The sequence below is a fragment of the Leptonychotes weddellii genome, chromosome 7 (genome assembly GCF_054177405.1).
Source record: "Leptonychotes weddellii isolate Sample4059 chromosome 7, ASM5417740v2, whole genome shotgun sequence".
NCBI classification, from domain to species: Eukaryota; Metazoa; Chordata; class Mammalia; order Carnivora; family Phocidae; genus Leptonychotes; species Leptonychotes weddellii.
Genome location: NC_138375.1, coordinates 111,293,392 through 111,305,874, shown reverse-complemented (window position 1 = coordinate 111,305,874; position 12,483 = coordinate 111,293,392). Strand labels below are relative to the sequence as shown.

The window sequence follows — 12,483 nt, the reverse complement described above, 5'->3', positions numbered from 1 at the left end:
AAGATTTTATTTATTTATTTGAGAGAGAGAATGAGATAGAGAGAGCAGGGGGGGGAGGGTCAGAGGGAGAAGCAGACTCCCTGCTGAGCGGTGAGCCTGATGTGGGACTTGATTCCGGACTCCAGGATCATGACCTGAGCCGAAGGCAGTCGCTTAACCAACTGAGCCACCCAGGCGCCCCATGTTGTTTTTTTAAAATATTTTGTTAGAGAGTGTGTGAGAGAGCAGGAGCAGGGGCAGAGGGAGAGGGAGAAGCAGACTCCCTGCTGAGCAGAGAGCCCAACGCGGGGCTCCATCCCAGGACCCTGGGATCATGACCTGAGCCGAAGGCAGACAGACGCTTAACCAACTGAACCTCCCAGGCGCCCCCCTGGTTTGTTTTCATCTGAACCATTCAAAGGCTTACATTCATTTTCTCAAAGGGGTTAAGATCTCAATTTCTGGGGCACCTGACTGGCTCAATTGGTAGAACATGCAACTCCTGATTTGTCGGTTGTGAGTTCGAGCCCCACCTTGGGGACAGAACTTACTTAAAGAAAAAATTCGGTATATAGTTCAAATACGATTTCCAGCTCACAGTGGGAGTTCACCATTGTGGCTGGGAAAGCTTGATGGGCCCAGAGTACTTCCTTGATATCCTCTGGCTATCCTTCCTTCCAAGAACCCTGTGCTCATTTGCATAATGTTCATACTATGTCTGGACGGTGGTGGTGATGGTCTTGCATGGAAAGTGCTGTTAGTAGAGCAGAGGCTAACAATTTGCCAATGGTAAGGACAGACACTTCAATGAGACTATTAGAGATCCAGTTTAAAGACACTGCAGAAATTCTTCTGTTTGGTTCAGTTAGTAAAATGAATCCTAACTTGAGATGGAAGTTGAAGTAGGAATCAGGAAAGTATAGTAATGAAGGCCCAGGATGGCTGTGAATAAGCTCCCAGTGTAAACTACCAACTTCCTGCAGACTTTACTTTTTTTTTTTTTTTTAAAGTAGGATCCATGCCCAATGTGGAGCTTGAACTCAGGACCCTAAGATCAGGAGTCGCATGCTCTACCAACTGAGCCAGCCAGGCACCCCATTCCTGCAGACTTTTTATCAAAATGTAAAATGGGCAGATCTTCTGACTCAAACACTCCCATGTATAGGAATTTGCCCAAAGAAGATAGACCTATGTAGGGACATGTAAGGCTTCCACAGAAACAAAAAACCTATCAATATGGAATTGGTCAAATGAATTATGGTGTAACAGAGTAAAACATTAGTTATTAAAAAGATGTGTATCCTGGATGCCTGGGTGGCTCAGTCAGTTAAGTGTCTGCCTTTGGCTCAGGTCATGATTCCACAGTCCTGGGATCTAGTCCCACATGGGGCTCCCTGCTCAGCAGGGAGTTTGCTTCTCCCTCTTCCTTACCCCCTGCTTGTGTGCTCTCTCTCAAATAAATAAATAAAATCTTAAAAAAAAAAAGATGTATATCTCTTGGTAGGGTTTGATGCTTTTTTTTTTTTTTTTTTTAAGCTGCAAGGGGCGCCTGGGTGGCTCAGTCAGTTGAGCGTCCAACTCTTGGTTTTCACTGGGATCATCATCTCATGGATTCTGAGATCCATTTGGAGTTGCAAGACAGCCCCACATCAGGCTCTGTGCTCAGCGGGGAGTTTGCATGAAGATTCTCTCCCTCTGACCCTCCCCTCACTCTCTCAAATCTTATAAAAAAAAATTAAAAAGGCTGCAAAATAGCACATATAATCTTCTAAAATTATATATGCAAAAATAAGCAGGTGGATATAAATGCAAATATGATTGAATAGCATTATCTATAATAGCAATAGCTCTACATTTCAAAACAGAATAAACAGTATCTCAGATTCTGGAAGATTTACTGTCTTCTGTATATTTTTTATAGTCTGAATTCCCAATTGCATTTATAAAGAGGAAAAAAATCATACCTCAAATAAAATCTACCTTATGTTTCTTTTTTTTAAGATTTTATTTATTTGACAGGGAGAGACACAGTGAGAGAGGGGACACAAGCAGGAGCAGAGGGGGAGGGAGAAGCAGGCTCCCCGCTGAGCAGGGAGCCCGATGCGGGACTCGATCCCAGAACCCTGGGATCATGACCTGAGCCGAAGGCAGACACGTAACAACTGAGCCACCCAGGCGCCCTACCTTATGTTTCTGTAGCAGTTTGGTAATGGTCTCATCTCTATGCTCATTTGTATCATGTGGAAGCTGGGAAGAGTATGTATCCCAGCATTACTTAATCTTTAGTAAGGCCTAGCACTGTGGGGGTAAGCAATGGTTCCTGCTCTGAATATTTACAATTCAGGTGAGGATACAAAAGCATCATGCAACAAATTTTGAATGCGTGCTATGTGCCAGCATGGTCCTAAACACTGATACACAAGGCAGTAACTGGCATGATCTTTTCCTAGAAAAGTTGTTACTACCTCACACCCATTAGGATAGCTACATTCAAATAAGCAAAAGATAACAAGTGTTGGTGAGAATGTAGAAAAACTGGAACCTTTGTGCAGTTGGTGGAAATGTAATATGGTACAGCTGCTGTGGAAAACAGTATGGAGGTTCCTCAAAAATCTAACATTACCATATGATCCAGCAATACAACTTCAGGATATATACCCAAAAGAACTGAAAGCAGGGTCTCGAAGACCTCTATTTGTACATCCATGTTCATAGCAGCATTACTAACAGGTAAAATGTGGAAGCAACCGATGTCTATCAACAGGTGAATGGATAAGCAAAGTATGGCATATATATACAATGAAGTATTACTCAGCCTCTGAGGAGGAAATTCTGCAATATGCTACATCACGGATGAAACTTAGATACTGTAGGATTCCACTTCTATGATAGTCAAAATCATAAAAACAAATTATGATTGCGAGGGGCCGGGAGAAGGGGTGGATGGAGAGTTTTTCCTTAATACGTAGTTTCAGTTTTATAAGATGGAAGAGTTATGGGGATGGATATGGTTGCAGAACAAAGTGGATGTAATACCACTGAACTGTGTACTTAAGAATGGTTATGACGATAAATTGTTATGTGTATTTAACCAAAAGAATCCCAAAAAGAAACAAAAAACTATTCTGAATTAAAAGGAGGATCAAATTTGTACAGGCTGAGTAGGCAGGATGACCAGGACTTAGACACTAAGGTGTAGATGTGGAGTAGGTAAAGGTTTTTGCAGAAGGGTGATGTGTGCCTCCGTATTGCAGAATACTGGAAGGGCAGAGGCAATTCCTCCAGGTTGGGCCAAGCCCTTCCCAGCTGATGAGACTGGTCAGTGGGCACCTGGGTGGCTCAGCTGGTTGAGTGTCTGAGGGGCTCAGTCGGCTCAGCGTCTGACTTTGGCTTGGGTCATGATCTCAGGGTCCTGGGATAGAGCCCCTGGGATGGAGCCCTGAGCTCAGTGGGGAGTCTGCTTCTCCCTCTCCTCTCCCTCTGCCCCTCCCCTCCTTGTGCTCTTGCTTTCTCTCAAATAAAATCTTAAAAAAAAAAAAAAGCCAGACACACCTGGTGCTTGTGAGAAGTAGCCACAATCAGGAACATGAATTAGGAGGTACCACTACAGCTTCACTATCCACCACACTAATAATAAACTGCCATACCTTCCCCCACAGGCCCTCATGACACCACAAAATAAACTACAGAACTCACACACAAAAGAGCAGAAACTGGGGATTACCCTGATAAAAGTGGAGTAATAAGAAAAAGGAAGTCCATATAGACTTGTAGTTGCCAAGAAAGTAGCCAGAATCTGATTGCTAATGCCTTTTGATGTTCATAGCCAACTTCTTTTTAAGATTTTGAAATAATCTCTACACCCAACATGAAGCTCGAACTTAGAACCCTGAGATCAAGAGATGCATGCTCTACCGACTGAGCCACCCAGGCACCCAACTCTTAAAAGTGAAGAAAAAAAGTCATTTAAATCTCAAGAGTCAGGGCGCCTGGGTGGCTCAATTGGTTAAGCGACTGCCTTCGGCTCGGGTCATGATCCTGGAGTCCCTGGATCGAGTTCCGCATCGGGCTCCCTGCTCGGCAGGGAGCCTGCTTCTCCCTCTGACCCTCCCCCCTCTCATGTGCTCTCTGTCTCTCTCATTCTCTCTGTCTCAAATAAATAAATAAAATCTTTAAAAAAAAAAAAACTCAAGAGTCAAATAGCCAACAAGAAACCACTACTTCTGAGTTAACTACCCTGGCAAAATTGAGCACGTAAGAATTAGTCCTGCTTTACAGTAGGCAAATGCAATGATTTAAACTTGAGTACTGTCCTAATGAAAGGTGGGACATTCCTGATGGTCTTGGCACAGCCCATTTGCATCAGGTTTTCATATTTTTAATTTTTTTTTTTTTAAAGATTTTATTTGACAGAGAGAGACACAGCAAGAGAGGGAACACAAGCAGGGGGAGTGGGAGAGGGAGAAGCAGGCTTCCTGCGGGGCAAGGAGCCCAATGCAGGGCTCAATCCCAGGACCCTGGGATCATGACCTGAGCTGAAGGCAGATGCCTAACGACTGAGCCACCCAGGTGCCCCTTTTATTTATTTTTTTAAAAGATTTTATTTGACAGAGAGAGAGAGAGAGAACAAGCAGGGGGGAGTCATAGAGGGAGAGAGAGAAGCGGGCTTCCCACTGAGCAGGGAGCCTGACGCGGGGCTCGATCCCAGGACCCTGAGACCACGACCTGAGCAGAAGGCAGATGCTTAACCATCTGAGCCACCCAGGCACCCCGCATCAGGTCTTTAGAACCAATACTTCATCAATGCTACCATGCATGAAGCACAAGGACATCATGGATTAGAGGTCATTAAAGCTGTACTTAATGCCATTCTCACTCCAAGTTTACTTGGGGTGGGCACCTAATGTCCATTTTTTGGTCTACTAGCCCCAATATAGACCGCCTTTCCTTTTCACACTGTTTTCCTATTTCCTATTGTACATCTTTACAGAGTTCTTAAATTGTGTGGAAATTATAAAACTTTCTAAGGCTAGAACTTCAGGTTCACAGAAAAGCCAGGGCTAAAAATCTTAAACATAAATCCTTTAAGTATGTTAACATGGTCTTAAAAATTACCTTCCAACAATCCTCACCCGTACTTTTTCAGTCTGTCTGTAATTTAATACAGTTTTATCTTTTACCTAGTACTTTGAGCTCCACCCAGTATCAACTATAGTTTATCAGCAAGTTAGATGTACTTGAGTGATGAGGTAGCCATTTCCATTTTCCCATTCACTTGAAACTTCAACTAGTTGTTACCAAGCCTTATCATTAGTTCCTATGTTATTAAGTGATGCAGTGGGAAAAGAAACATTTAGCTAGGCAAAGTAGTGAATTCCCAAGACTTCATCATGTTTCTGCCCCAGTAACTTTCCTTGAAACATCTGGTTGTAGCCAGTTCCCAGAAAATTACAAGACTTCAATGTTCCGAGCAAAAGACAAGACACATCTGGGAGGGGCACCTGGGTGGCTCAGTCGGTTAAGTGTCTGCCTTCGGCTTGGGTCATGATCCCAGGGTCCTGGGATCGAGTCCCACATCAGGCTCCCTGCTCAGCGGGAAGCCTGCTTCTCCCTCTCCCTGCCGCTCTGTCAAATAAAATCTTAAAAAAAAAAAAGGGCGCCTGGGTGGCTCAGTTGGTTAAGCAACTGCCTTCAGCTCAGGTCATGATCCTGGAGTCCCAGGATTGAGTCCCACATCGGGTTCCCTGCTCAGCAGGGAGTCTGCTTCTCCCTCTGACCCTCCTCCCTCTCATGCTCTCTGTCTCCCATGGTCTCTCTCGCAAATAAATAAAATCTTAAAAAAAAAAAAAAATTAAAAAAAAAATCTTAAAAAAAAAAGATATCTGGGAAAGCAGTACCTAGGGCTCTGAAATGGGGTATCTTCCATTGGTGGGTTTTTAAAATTCAGTTTTGAAAGAGTGTGAGCGGTGGTGGGGGGGGGGGGGAGTCCCCCAGGGCCTGAGATCATAACCTGAGCTGAAACCCAAGAGTCACTCAACTGACTGAACCACTCCCCATTGGTGTGTTTTTTAATTCTTTGCATAGGTTTCAAATGGTGATTATTTTCTAGCATTTCCCCTAGTTCTAGGTTTGGAACAGTAACAAAAGCAGTACCTCAAGCAAGAGTACCTGAAGCAGGCATGATTACAACTCCCTAGCCTAAATACTTCTTTGGCTACAGGTAAAACTATCATTCTCAAAGTGTAGCTTCTTCGCTTGATACCACCATCACCTGGTAACTTGTTTAAAATGGAAATTATCAAGACCCACCCAAAACCTAGCGAAGTGGAAATTCTAGTGGACCCCATCCACATTTTAACGAAGCCTCCAGATAATTCTGATGCATGCTAACATTTGAGAACCACTAAAGGAAAACAATCATTTTGTTTGTATACTAATGCTGACCCTAAGAAATCTTGGCCTCACCCGTCATAGGACTTGCATCAAAGTGAAAGGGTATTTTATTTAAGAGAGATCTTATTTTTGGGGCGCCTGGGTGGCTCAGTCGCGTAAGTGTCCATCTCTCGATGTTGGCTCCGGTCATGATCACAGGATTATGAGACTGAGCCCTGCTTCAGGATCCACTCCTGCTTTGGGCTCTCCCTCTGCCCTTCCCCCACCAGCTTGTGCTGTCTCTTAAAAGCCCTACCCACAGAGCCAGCCAGGTGCCCCGGAGAGGGCATTTTAAACTCCAGCTCAGCAAACAGCTCAGAGTTGCCAGGGAATACCCAATCCTAAATGCATTACCATTCAATACTTGAGCTTTTAGCTATACTAAGCCATATTCTGTAATGGAGACCAATAAAAGAGCACACAGAACTGCTCCTAGCCATAGTGCAAATTATGTTAAATAACCCACACAGACTGGACCAAACACTTTACTGCTCTGATTTTTTTTAAACAATTTTTTTGGTAATCTCTACACCCAACGTGGGACTCAAACTCACAATCCCAAGATCGAGTTTGCATGTTTCACTGAGTCAGCCAGGCACCCGATTCTGATTTTTAAAAAATTGTTCTACAGTATTCCTGCAGATTCCACTACATCAGCCTCCTTTTAAGGTTATTTGAAAGAGAGAGCCTGAGAGGTGGGGGAGGAGGGGGGCAAAGGGAGAGGGAGAGCGAATCCCAACCAGATTCCATGCTGAGCACAATGCAGGGATCCCTCATGGCCCTGAGATCACACCTGAGCCAAAACTAAGAGCCAGATGCTTAACTTACTGTACCACCCAGGCACCCCCACCACCAGCCTGTTTTTCTCACAATTTTCATTCAGGTAATACTACATTTTACTGTTCAAAGCCACTGAAATCCACTGTGAACAAAGCTAGACAAAAATTAAGGGTATTCTTCCCCTGTAACTCTAATATCTGCCATTAATACTTAACAGGGTGCATTTTGTGTTCCACATCACTGGGTGAGGAAAGCCATCCCTCTTAGAAGAATTCAAGAGAATGGATATAACCTAAAAAATTTCCTTAGAATTTTATTATTTAGACTCTACAGGAAGTCAGTGTACTCTGTGGCCAGAAATTCCTGTTCCTCATTAATGAAATTTCAAATCAAACTTTTACAATATAGCTAGCCAACTCATGCCTTTATCAGTCACGATCAAATCCCAAATTTACCAGCAACAGGCTTAAAAAAATAGTAATACATACTCAAGGTGTTTTTAAAGGTTTCCTTCACAGAGGATTAACCTAAGATTAAACTGAAGGCTAAAATGATACTGGTAACAACGTTCTTCAACTTTATACCAGGTTTAAGTGAAAACATTCCTATGAAAAAAGGTCTGCCATAATCTGGGAAATACTAATAGCTTACTTATGAAAATTTTTGCTTTCTAAATGTTATCAAATGAAGATACTGAACTTTCTCTTCTACAGCTTGCTACAGCCAACAATGTCGGACCTACGAAAAAAAGCTATCACTGATAGGAAACAATTAGGGATTCCAATGCACACACGTTTTCTGTTGCTTGCTGTTAGTTAACAGTTGGAATTAAACAAAAGTGGGTAATTAGTAAAGGCCAATATTAAACTGCAGAAATAAACTGGCGAGGATTTTTTGTGCATGTCACATTAAGAAAATGTTAACTGCCTTTCAGAGATACACCATGAAATTTTGATATATCCCTTAAACACATTCAGACCTAAGAGTTCCAAAGAGAATTCCTATTAAGTTGTTTTTCTTAAAATTAAAAATGTTTTTTGACAATAGGTAAATCCCTTACACCAAGAACCCTGAAAGATTTTGAAAAGCTGGTAGGACTAATTCTTGATATTCCATGTTATTTCCAATTTTATTGTTTGATACTTAGACAGGTCTAAACATGAGCTTTTGCCATTTCTTCACCCTTAGCGTTTTAACCTCCGAAGGTTTTTAAAGACCACAAATAGCCCGATTTTTATGTAACAGGAACAAGAAATCCACCAGCACCAAAAACTTTAAAACTCAGATCTTTAGTAGCAGTCTTTAGAACACTCTAGATTAAAAATGTAATAATTTGTTAAAGCATGCAAAAAAGTGTAACAGTGAATAAAAACCACAACCGACAAAAATATTGGTTAACATTCCAAACATGTATAACCAATGAACATGGCCTAGGTTTTTTTTTTATTGGTATTCACTTCAGAAACTTGAATCCACAGATATAAGCAGTATATTACCAGAAAGTTACAAGTAAACACAGATTATACATGCAAATTTCTGTTCACAAAGGTCACATGTGCAGGTATATGAATTAGAAGCGTGCGTCTAGATTATGGCCAAACTGTTTTTAAAATGCAGAAATGTAAAATTACATCTTGAAATATGAAGAGATGGTCTACACACTTCAAAAATCAAATGTTGCTTATACCAGATGTATGACAGCTACAGGATTCAAGTGACAAGCAATAAGATCTCAAGAAATTAATACTGCTCAAAGAGAACGGGAATATTTTTACATTTCACTGAAAATACATTGACTACTAGAATACGAAATCTAGCAGGAACTTAGGGGAAAAAATTACAAAAATCTAAAGCCAATTACTTAGTATTTCTTATTACCTAAACAACAGCATGACATTAAAAGAAAACTGCACCTGCTTTTTAATTGCCAATCTCATTATTAATGAAGATCTCCAAATAAAAAGCAACCCAAAAAGCTTCAAACTCCAAATGAAAAGTCTGCAAGGCTCAGATTAAAATGTGGAATGTTTCAGATGAAAGTAATAAAAATACAATTGGTTTTGTTCTTTATTGAATGGAATCAAAAGTTTTGACATTTCTTTGAAGCTTGGAACTAAATTTCATTTCTCTGAATGATTCTACATCTTTTTTCTTAGTGGTGCAAGTTGTCTTAAGTAGCGAGTCAGTCTCTACAAAGTACTTCGGTCTGTTACCATTCTGATAAAACAAAAACAATTCTTCATTAACTTAACCGTATATGTATTTTTGCTGTAACACTTAACACATGAACAGACATCTATTATTTTTCCACTAAAACAAAAGAGTACAATAGTTTTCTTCTAACTATCAGTATTATATTTAAAAAAGGTTAACATTAAAAACAAAGAACCATTATTTTCTTTGAAATCGTTAAGCTTCTTGCACATCTTAAGCTTCCTTCTTCTGCCTGCGTTCTTCTGCCAATTTATTCAGAAATTTCTGAAAAGAAAAAAAAATTACAAGGATTAAGTCACCTAAGAAAAACTAAATGGATGAACTCCAAAATAAAATATTCTATCAAAGTTTATGAATTTGAATGTAATTTAACTGTAACATTATCAGTTGTTTTTAAAGATTCAGTTATTCTTAAGTCAGTATACAAAACTAGATCACAGTACATAAGACATGAAAAAAATGGTAAAATGTGAAAAAAGGTTATTTCAACTTAAAATTAACATTAACTTACAGAGATAAGAAAACAAAGATCATACTTGCATAGAAGAACTGCCACTGCTCCAAGAAAATTACATGCATTAAAATAACATGCGTTTATTCAAATAGTGCATCTTCCATTAAAGTGGGGAAACATTTTCTTAAAGGTAGTAAGTATTTTGTCTGTGGGCCACTCTTTATTTCAACTACTCAATTCTGTTACAGCAATAAAGCCAGCCATAAACAATACTTAAATGAATGACTACGGCTATGTTCCAAAAAAACCCCCACCTCACCTACAAAAGCAGTGACCCCTGTATTCCACTTGTAATTTCTAGAGTTCTTGGACATATTAAGACATTAATAAGTAACCCTCCCCCCCAAATCTAAAACATCCGAAGTTTCTTTACTTCTGGGTAGAATTTCTCAACTCTACAGTTACTCCCAGTTGATGAGAGGGTTAAAAAGCATTGGAAAAAACACTCAGGAAAGTATCAAGTTATTTATCATTAGCAAAATATTATATTGCATAATACATTTTAGTGAAGTTGACAAAGTTCCTTTAAAATAGAAATTAAGTAATAAAGAGAGCCGCCTCCAATAAACAAATGAAAATTAGAATAGCTAGAAAATATTAGATAGCATATCATTTATAAAGTATCAAGCATTAAGAGACAACTTTTCTATTTCAATACTCTTCCATGTAATACACAATTTCTGCTACTAATGGAATTAAACCATTTTTTTTTCATATGCTAAATGTAAGATACATATAGGTAGCAAAGAACACCTTCATTTGATTTCATCTGATTCATTTGATTTCATTTCAAACTAGTGACACAGCCAAGAACTGGCATTATTTCCTAAATTCAAGGCTATCTACCCCCCCCACAGGCTATCTTTATCCATCTAAATCAACACACAGAACATGTTTGGTAACGGAATACTCCAATAGCTCTCTACTATAAAACAGTGCAAAAAACCAGGTTATTTATAATTAATGAGTTAACTCCTTTCAAGTTTTCCCCTAGTTATCTGTTTTAATACTCAGTTCTTAAAGAAGTCAGTAAAATACCAAATTTCAAAATATCCAACTAGGAATTTGTTATGCTTCATTATGCTTTATTTACTCATTTATCCTTATATCCCACTGGTCATAAAACTCAGAGTATCATTATTAATAAATAATTTAATGGCAATATAAAAATCATTAAGTATGAAGGGACATGGCACTTCACAAAGTTGAAAAAGCTTCTTATTATTCCACTTGGCTTTCAGGCCTCCAGAATCTTCCAAATAAGAGAAATTATATTCCAATACCCATTTGGAAATATTTAGATAACTTTAATTATAACAGAATTTGTAACATGGCTAGAAAATTATTCAATTATTTAATTAGAATGTACTATAGAAAAAGGCTCAACAGAAGTTCCTAGAATTCATTAGACTGCTTAAGGCCCATCAACAAAGAAATAAAAGTGTCAGGGGCACCTGGGTGACTCAGTTGTTAAGCATCTGCCTCTGGCTCAGGTCGTGATCCCAGGGCCCTGGGATTGAGCCCTGCCTCGGGCTCCCTGCTCTGCGGGAAGGCTGCTTCGCCCTCTCCCACTCTCCCTGCTTGTGTTCCCACCCTCACTGTCTCTGTCAAATAAATAAAATCTTAAAAAAAAAAAAAAAAATAAAAATAAAAGTGTCATCTCCAGGATAAGGCATTGTGATGGATCTACAGAAGGTACCATACACATTTTACTTTGCATAAATATACACGATCTATTTTCATAAAGGGACTCTCCTCTTTAGATTCAGCCTTACCTTTAATTTCTGATAATGAGGAAGGCTGCTGCAATGAGTATTCTTTGCAACTTCTTCATTTGTATAAAAGAGTGAACACAGCTTACAGTAAAACCCTGTTTTAGGTATCACATAGTCTATACCTAGAACACAAACATACATTCTTACAAATTTAGTAAATCGAAAATTTTAATTAGTGTTCTCAAATCTTTTTTCCGTCATTATTATGTGAATGAGATATTTGTGAGAAGTCCAATATAACCTAAGCTAAAACAAAACAAAAACCGTATTAGTTAATTGTACTTAACTGATGTTTAAGGTCCCACCTAACTGTACTCTTAAAAGGCAAAAATATAAAAGATTAAAAAAAAAAAAGCAATGTGAAATACTCAGAAACCTTTATGCGGAGCAAGAACATATTGTGAAATGGTAACAAAAGATAATACAAAATGAGGAGAGCTGGTTAAGTGGAAAAGAAAGAATATGTCAATTAAGATTTACAAATTGTTCTGCAGAGAAATAAAACTTAAAACGGTATCAGAGTTTATGTAAGACCAAGTACTAAGAACTTGGGAAGGGTGAGAGGGGAAGAACAAAGCCTTAAATCTCACCAACAGGAACATTGGGCTGATATGGTCCAATTCTATACTCATCTGGGATTGTATAGTCCTCCTTGTTTTCATCACTTTGGCCATCTGCATTTTCACTTGTATCTTTGTTGGGATCATCAGCATTCTCAGCAGGTTCAGCGCCTGGTTCTGTATTTTCCTCATTTTTAATTCCATTTTCCAACGCTGCTTCGTTTTCTTG

The 12,483-nt window shown here is 39.4% G+C and overlaps 1 long non-coding RNA gene across 1 annotated transcript; it reads right to left on the bottom strand.

Annotated features, from left to right (window-relative positions):
* Nucleotides 1-8,461: 8,461 nt before the first annotated feature.
* On the bottom strand, nt 8,462-12,483 carry LOC102726090 (uncharacterized). The gene is made up of 3 exons (XR_014147228.1): nt 12,285-12,483; nt 11,695-11,816; nt 8,462-9,669 (listed from the first exon to the last, which is right to left on the bottom strand). It is a non-coding gene; the product is annotated as an uncharacterized LOC102726090 (long non-coding RNA).